At 31.8% G+C, this 7193-nt stretch overlaps 1 protein-coding gene and 2 long non-coding RNA genes across 3 annotated transcripts in view; all 3 read right to left on the reverse strand.

The window, feature by feature from the left end:
- Positions 1-434, reverse strand: part of LOC122272616 (uncharacterized) — a 3908-nt gene extending 3474 nt beyond the window's left edge. Inside the window, exon 1 of the long non-coding RNA XR_006227163.2 lies at positions 298-434. This is a non-coding gene — a long non-coding RNA (uncharacterized lncRNA). The remainder of the gene's footprint in view (positions 1-297) is intronic.
- The window catches only part of LOC107452389 (zonadhesin-like), a 547551-nt gene that overhangs the window by 319062 nt on the left and 221296 nt on the right, over positions 1-7193 (reverse strand). The gene's annotated exons all lie outside the window — the stretch shown is intronic.
- Positions 5891-7193, reverse strand: part of LOC107453581 (uncharacterized) — a 2433-nt gene continuing 1130 nt past the window's right edge. The window contains exon 2 of the long non-coding RNA XR_011636615.1: positions 5891-6138. This is a non-coding gene — a long non-coding RNA (uncharacterized lncRNA). The remainder of the gene's footprint in view (positions 6139-7193) is intronic.

The raw sequence follows: 7193 nt of genomic DNA on the forward strand, positions 1-7193 counted from the left end.
TCAGTTTCATTTGATACCAATGTACACGACGCTACCCAAACAGAGGAGAATTAATTGAAAATGAAATGACTTACATATTTTCTAAAAGACAAGAAAAAAATTGATTCAAATTAAGGGAAATAAATACTTCAAAATGCTAGATACTTAAAATGGTTTAAAGAATCAAAGGTAAACTAAATTTGAAATTCAAGCCATTTTTGTTTGGACTGACATGTATTATTTTGACAAGACGAGGGAAAAAAAACAATTCTTTTGAAACCGCAATGACAACAATTTTAAGCAAAGAGATTAACTTACCTTTGAAGTATATTAGTATCTTCAAATTTCTTTCTAAGGGAAATTTCAAATGGTCTATTTTTATAAACTGAGGTCAGATAGTATTGGTAGTTTATTATTTATATGTATTGGTAGTTTATTATTTACGATTTTTAAAATGTGATCAAACACACTTGTACAGAAATATACTACGCGATCAATCGGTAAGAAACTAAACCTTATAGCATGAATCTAATCAACTTAGGGCTTATACTGCTATAAATCATAAATAATTAAATCATGACTATTTTTGAAGGGTTCGGTCTGTATTATTTATCTGATAACTTGATCTTCGGTGCAATTAATCAATGTAACATTTTTCCTCACATTTTCTACTTAAATGTTTAAAATTGTAGTTACCTCTGACATTTTGGAAGAAAAAATTCCAAATCCTCTTGAACACAAAAAATTATGTTTTTGATACTCATTTTTAGTTTCAATTAAAAGGTATGCGAATTATATAGCATTTCTGAAATGTGTTTTTCAATTAATTTAAATTATCTATTAGTTTTTGAAATTTAGATCACATCATCCATAATATTAATTAAGGTGTTATCTTTTTTCCTGTTCACAGTTCCTACGTAAAATGACTTTGTATATTCGACAACAATAATACATCAGACAATTAACACGAATTTTATCCAAAGAAATATAGTATATTCAATGTCTGATTGTCAAGAGACAAGAAGCTTCCAATCACTGCTAAATAATTATTAACACTAAATGATTATTCACATTTTTCCAAGTGATTATTTTTTGCTACTAATTGATTATTAATTCGTTACCTACTAATTTACATGCACAGATATGTTTTCAAGGTTAATTTCCCCTATCAAATTTTGTATCTAAAAGTAAAGTAATACCTGTCAAAGTGGTCCGATGTGTGAATGTACCAATATACAATCCATAACAAAAAAATCGATGCACCAAGAGCGCACTAAGACGCTCAAAATTGACGCTCGATCAGGCGGGAATGATGCCGACTGGGGACGTATATTCTTTAGCGACGAATCTCGCTTCCAACTAAGTCCTGACGATCATCGAAGACGTGTATGGAGGTGCACAAGGCAGAGGGGGGATCCTGCCTTCACTATTGCACGCCACACCAGCCCTAAACCAGGCATTATGGTCTGGGATGCCATTTCCTTTGATAGCCGGACCCCTTTGGTCGTCATTAGAGGTACACTTACTGCACAGCGGTACGTCGACGACATTCTAAGACCTGTTTTGCTACCGTTCCTTTTGCAACTCCCTGGGCTTGTTTTTCAGCAGGACAATGCCAGACCATATACGGCACGTGTTGCTATGAACTGTCTGCAAGCTTGTCAAACTCTTCCTTGGCCTGCCAGATCACCAGATCTCTCTCCCATCGAGCATGTCTGTGATATGATGTGAAGGCGATTGCATCGGGCACGGAATGTTGATGACCTCGTTCGACAATTTTATCGAATTTGGCAGGAAATACCACAAGAGACCATCCGGGAGCTCTATCGATCTATGCCATGCCGTGTGGCAGCTTGTATCCAAGTTAGAGGCGGGTCAACACCTTATTGAACTTGTTACTGTAACTCTGCAATCCACCGACTAGATGGCTGGACGCAGTTGAGAGGGACCTAAGGATAATAGGAAGGCCATGACACAGAATAGATCAAGATGGCAAAAGCTTATTGGAACGGTCTTGACCTATCATAGTCTGTAGTGCCCAAAAAGAAGATTACACCTTCATTATTGCGTCTGAAAGAAACCATGTACATCCTTGATGAATATGAATACTTATTTTTTTTATATTCCTGGACAAGTAAGAACTATTGAAAAAACAACGAATAGTTATATCCATATAAACCAAAATATCACATGACGAACAAGGCAAGTTTTCGTTTTGAAATAACATGAAATTAAAAAAAATATATATATTTGAATAGTTATCGTTATTTATGTGAGTTTAAAAATGGCCAACTTAATTGCAATTCTGGGAAAATATATTGTTCTCAGTATGGAACCACGCCTAGACTACGAGAAAAAGTGGGACTGTAGACAATTTTTTTAACCTCACTAAAACTTGCGGATGAAGTTTTTTTCGTTAAACAAGAGATAAAACTGGTTTCGTTAAACTGGTTTCGTTTCGTTTTTTCGCCCACACATAATTAAGATAATACATCTAAACAAGAAAAAATTTCACCTATTTTCTGCGTCACTTCTTCATCATGGCATTCATCTTTTGAACCGTAAAAAGGAAACAAAACACTCAATATTTGGGTGAAAAAGAATAAAGAATCCCATATTTCAGAATAATATTCATGTGAATGTGTGTGGAGACGACAGCATATAGAATTTAAACGAAGAACTGTCAATTACGACAATCGGACAAAAATATTCGTACACGAGATGCCAAGGAATTAATCTACACGATATGAAATCCGCAGTTGGTTCGCTATTTTTTAGAACTGTTGTGATTGAATTGTTCTCAATGCTTGGATAATTTTCAAGCAATCTTTTTGTCATCTATATTACGTATTATGAGTTCATTCTTGTGTTTGTTGAAGAACTATGAAGTAGCGTTTTGCTAGTCAGATAGCACTTAATGCATAGAATTTAGCTTCTCAAAAGAAAAAATCCATTTAACATTGTATTGTATTAATGAAACATGCTGATAGCTATGAGGTACGTTGGAAACCAAAATGTCAGTATTTTATTATCACTTTCACGTATCACGCATACACCGAAGAGCCATTACATTATGACCATACTGCTGATAGCATGTAGGACCACCTTTAGCCCTCAAAACTGCTAGCACCCGCCGTGGCATTGATTCCAGAAGGTGCTGATAGGTAGTCTGAGGTATCTGATAACAAGCACTCACCAACTGGTCCCGCAATTCCCTCACATTGCGAGGGGGTAGCGTGGCAGCACGAATTTGGTTTTCCAAGTAGGACCACAAATGCTCTATTGGATTAAGGTCGTGTGAATTTGGGGGCCAAAACATGACTTGAAAGTCACTGGAATATTCTTCGACGATTCGACCCTTGTGGCATGGTGCATTATCCTGTTGGTAAACACCAACCCCCGAAAAAAAAACTGTTGCCATGAATGGGTGAACCTGGTCTGCAACTGTATTCAAGTAGCTTACAGACGTCAGGGATTGTTCTATGAGGATTATGATCCTAATGTGCTCCATGAAAACATTGTTCCTGGGCGAGAAACCATGAAAACCTGGGTGAGCCCATTGTTATAGATGGAGGGTGGTCATAGTGTAATAGCTCTTCGGTATATATTCAATGCCTACGATAATGCTTAACTAGATATGAACTTCTTCCTTTTAAAACATGTATGCTATTATGTTTTGCTTATATTCGTGTCTAAAAGTTTATTTAATAAAAATAATTTCAAAAAATTCTTTAAAATCCCTTATAATATTTTAAACAATGTCCTTCAATTAAAAAATCCTTTACAATGGAATAACATCAAATTTTCATGAGGGTCACATTAACCCCAAATGGTGTTATTAGGGTTAGCCCAAAATCCGGCTGTTCTTGGGGTAAGGAAAAAGAAAATCTAATTTTTTTCAGAACAAGGCAAAATGTGATTTGTGGTGAATTTTTAAAAATCTTTTTCCCTATTCCTAGTTAAATCAGTTTCATTTGAAAGAATGAGTGTTATATTTTCCTGAAAAGGTTCATATATGCCTAACAAATATTAATATAATCTTTCTGAAAAAAAAGTATTTTGTCCGAAACATTCGAATTTTAACAATTATAAACTTTTTGTTTGAAACTTGTGGATTTTCGCATTAGGTTACTTTTACAGATTTTCTAATCAGATTACTCTTCTAACATAATGGATAAAAAAACATTATTATCCAACTCTGGGGATAATAACTACGATGTTTACGTTAAAGAGTTTTAATTTTTTAACTTCTTAATTGCAGAATTTTGCTAACAGCAATCATCAGATATGAGGCTTTTATGAGCATTCAACATGGTAAATGTCTGGAGGAGAAAAAAAATTTGTGCGCAGACCCAGCTGAAGAATTAAATTACCAAATACCATCCTCTGTAAAAATTGAATATTCAAATATCACGAAACTTTCTTTGTTTTTGACGTAATCATTCCCTAGTATACGCAACAAGAGAACGTTTTGCCTAAGTGACGAAATAGCTATTACTTCCTCTTCGAAGAAACAAATTTCATCAAAATATTAATATATCTCCATTCAGTTTTCTTATCGAAAAGAAAAAGACTTCATTTTGCTTAATGTACTAACGTTTCTAATAAACACTTTATCCTATCGCCTTTTTATACTAGCCAGACGCTTTACTACATCCTCGACCGGAAACAATCAATAACTAGCAGTATTTTCGATGTTGTGAATGGCAACAAGCTGTTTCCAATATTTAAACTCTATGCATTATATTAGAAATGTTTTCGTTTTGTTCTTGGATTCTCTTTTCAAATTTCATACTAACATACATAACATAACTAATTTCATACATAAGAACTCTGGAGATCTGTCGGTACTCTGCCATTTTAGCTTGAATAATAGTTTCGTATTCAATTACTCCGAGGTCACTGATTAAAAAGGGCAGAATAGTAGGAATTTTAATTCTATTGAAGGAATGGAAGAAATATTGTGATATCAATGCTGGATTCGAACACCTGTTTAGCCGATCTTGAGATTGACCGATTAGCCCTCTCTGTTAAAGTATGTACAAAACATCTATTAAACAAATTGGCTATATCGGATGAGATTAGTTGACTCGGATATTTTGGATGAATATTGTTATATAACGGTTAAGTAAATCTCCATTAAACAATTTTTACCGATAATTTTATAACAGTGAAGATGAATAGACGTAGATATGGTTACTCAGATATAGTTTTATTTAATTATAATTTAAACATAACAACTTTTCGCAATTTTCATAAAAAAAATTTTATTTCCATTTTCAATAAAATTGAAACTTAATTATTGCTTTCTATAAATCACCATTAAATGTGTGTGCTAAAGAGATTAGACATCAACACAAAACACACGAGGAAAGTAAATTCTTACAGTCGGCTTACAATTTTAAACATTTACTATTTGTTCATTACTTTGATTGCATATTTTAATTGATTACATTTTTGCATAAAATTTATTATAATAATTAATAAATTTCTTTTGCCTTTTAATAATTTTAAAATATATTTATCATAATATGTTGTACAATAAGGTGAATTTACAGTAATATTTTATTATAAATAAACACCACTTTTAATTTCAAATATTTTCATTTTGAATGATTGTTTAAACTAAAAACGTAGTACCATCAGAGAATATTATTAAGCACGGAAGATAAGTAAATATTACAAATAAATGATTAATTCATTTGAATAAGGGCTAAAGAAAAACCTTTAAAGGCCATCTTTATAACACAGGGTAATCTTATGCTGATTATAACCAAAGGCTTATGGTTCATTAAAGTTAATTTAATGAAGTTAAGGTTACATAAAACTTTGACGATATCCTAGTTCGGGAAACGGTTCAAGCTTTAATCTATTTTTAATGAGAGTGAAAGGCAAGAAAAGAAAAAACAAGGAGGTTTTGAAACATTAATTTAATTCAACCAACGGAAGAATAATTTTAAATTTGTAGGATTCTAAGAAATCCAAATCAAATAGAAACAATGTAGATTAATCAACCGTTTCTTGGTTCACATTTGTTGGTAGACGAATTGCAATATAGACCTTGTCCACATTGGGGATAGCTAAAATTTTCATAGGTTACTCCGTATATCGTATTTTCACTTTGAGGTGGTCTTGCTCCTTGGCAACTTTGCCCTGGACCTAAAAAAAAAGGCATTAATGTAATTGATAAAAAAGTTCAACTAGGCACAAAAATTATTAAAGAAAATATGATAGATTTTATGTTTGAAAAATATTTTTTTTTTTTATATTTTTCAATATTTAAAAAAAAATACACAGTTTGAATGATAACATATGCTGGGGGTGAACAAAATAAAGGAGACGCTTCCACACTGAAGCATTTTTTCGTATTTTTCAAAAATTACTTAAGGAATTACTTCATAAGTTGCTAGATCGTAAGCTTTCTCATATACATCAATGAAGTTTAATTTTTTTAAGGGTTTAAGAGACGAGCAATAAATTACTAATGAAAAAATGTAGCAAAAGATTTGTAACTCATAATAATAATTTTGGTAATAATAATTCATATGAAACTAATATTTTTTTCTTATGTTTTTTTTTACTATAACTTTAAAAATATTCAGTTAAATTAAACAAAACTTTTAGAGCAATTTAAAATGATTACAAAATTTCTGCTTTGAAATTGGAAAAATAATCGTTGAAAACGGTGCAATATGTAAGTAGTAAAAAAAGTCCCCTCATACTGCGCATACGCGAAAAAAGTATAATTTTTTTTACAATTTTGTAGTGAATCCTATTTGGAAACAAATAAGGAAAGGCGAATTTGAGTATCTGAAATCGAGACGAATTTGAGTAAAGAACAGCTTAAAAATCAAAAAGTTCCAAGCAATTTTCGAAGTAGTTTTCGTTTTTTTTAAGAGAAAGATAAAACATTTTGTTTCATTAGATAAAATTAAATAAGTAATGATAATATCTTACAATAAACTTTCATACTTTGAAATATAATTGCATAAGAAAAGAAAAACAGACATGCGAAAGAAAAAATATTTCTTTTTGGGATGATCCCCAGTGTTGCGGTTTTCATTTTTAATGAAAATTGTTTAATACTACAAAATTAATTTTGAAGAAAACCTCTCATCATCTTCAGCTTTCTCTTAAAAAAACAAAAACTGCAGTTGAATCTTTTTTTAATATTTCAGGCATTCTAAGCAGAATTTTTTTGCCATAATTACGAC

The sequence above is a fragment of the Parasteatoda tepidariorum genome, chromosome 4 (assembly GCF_043381705.1).
Source record: "Parasteatoda tepidariorum isolate YZ-2023 chromosome 4, CAS_Ptep_4.0, whole genome shotgun sequence".
Taxonomy (NCBI): domain Eukaryota; kingdom Metazoa; phylum Arthropoda; class Arachnida; order Araneae; family Theridiidae; genus Parasteatoda; species Parasteatoda tepidariorum.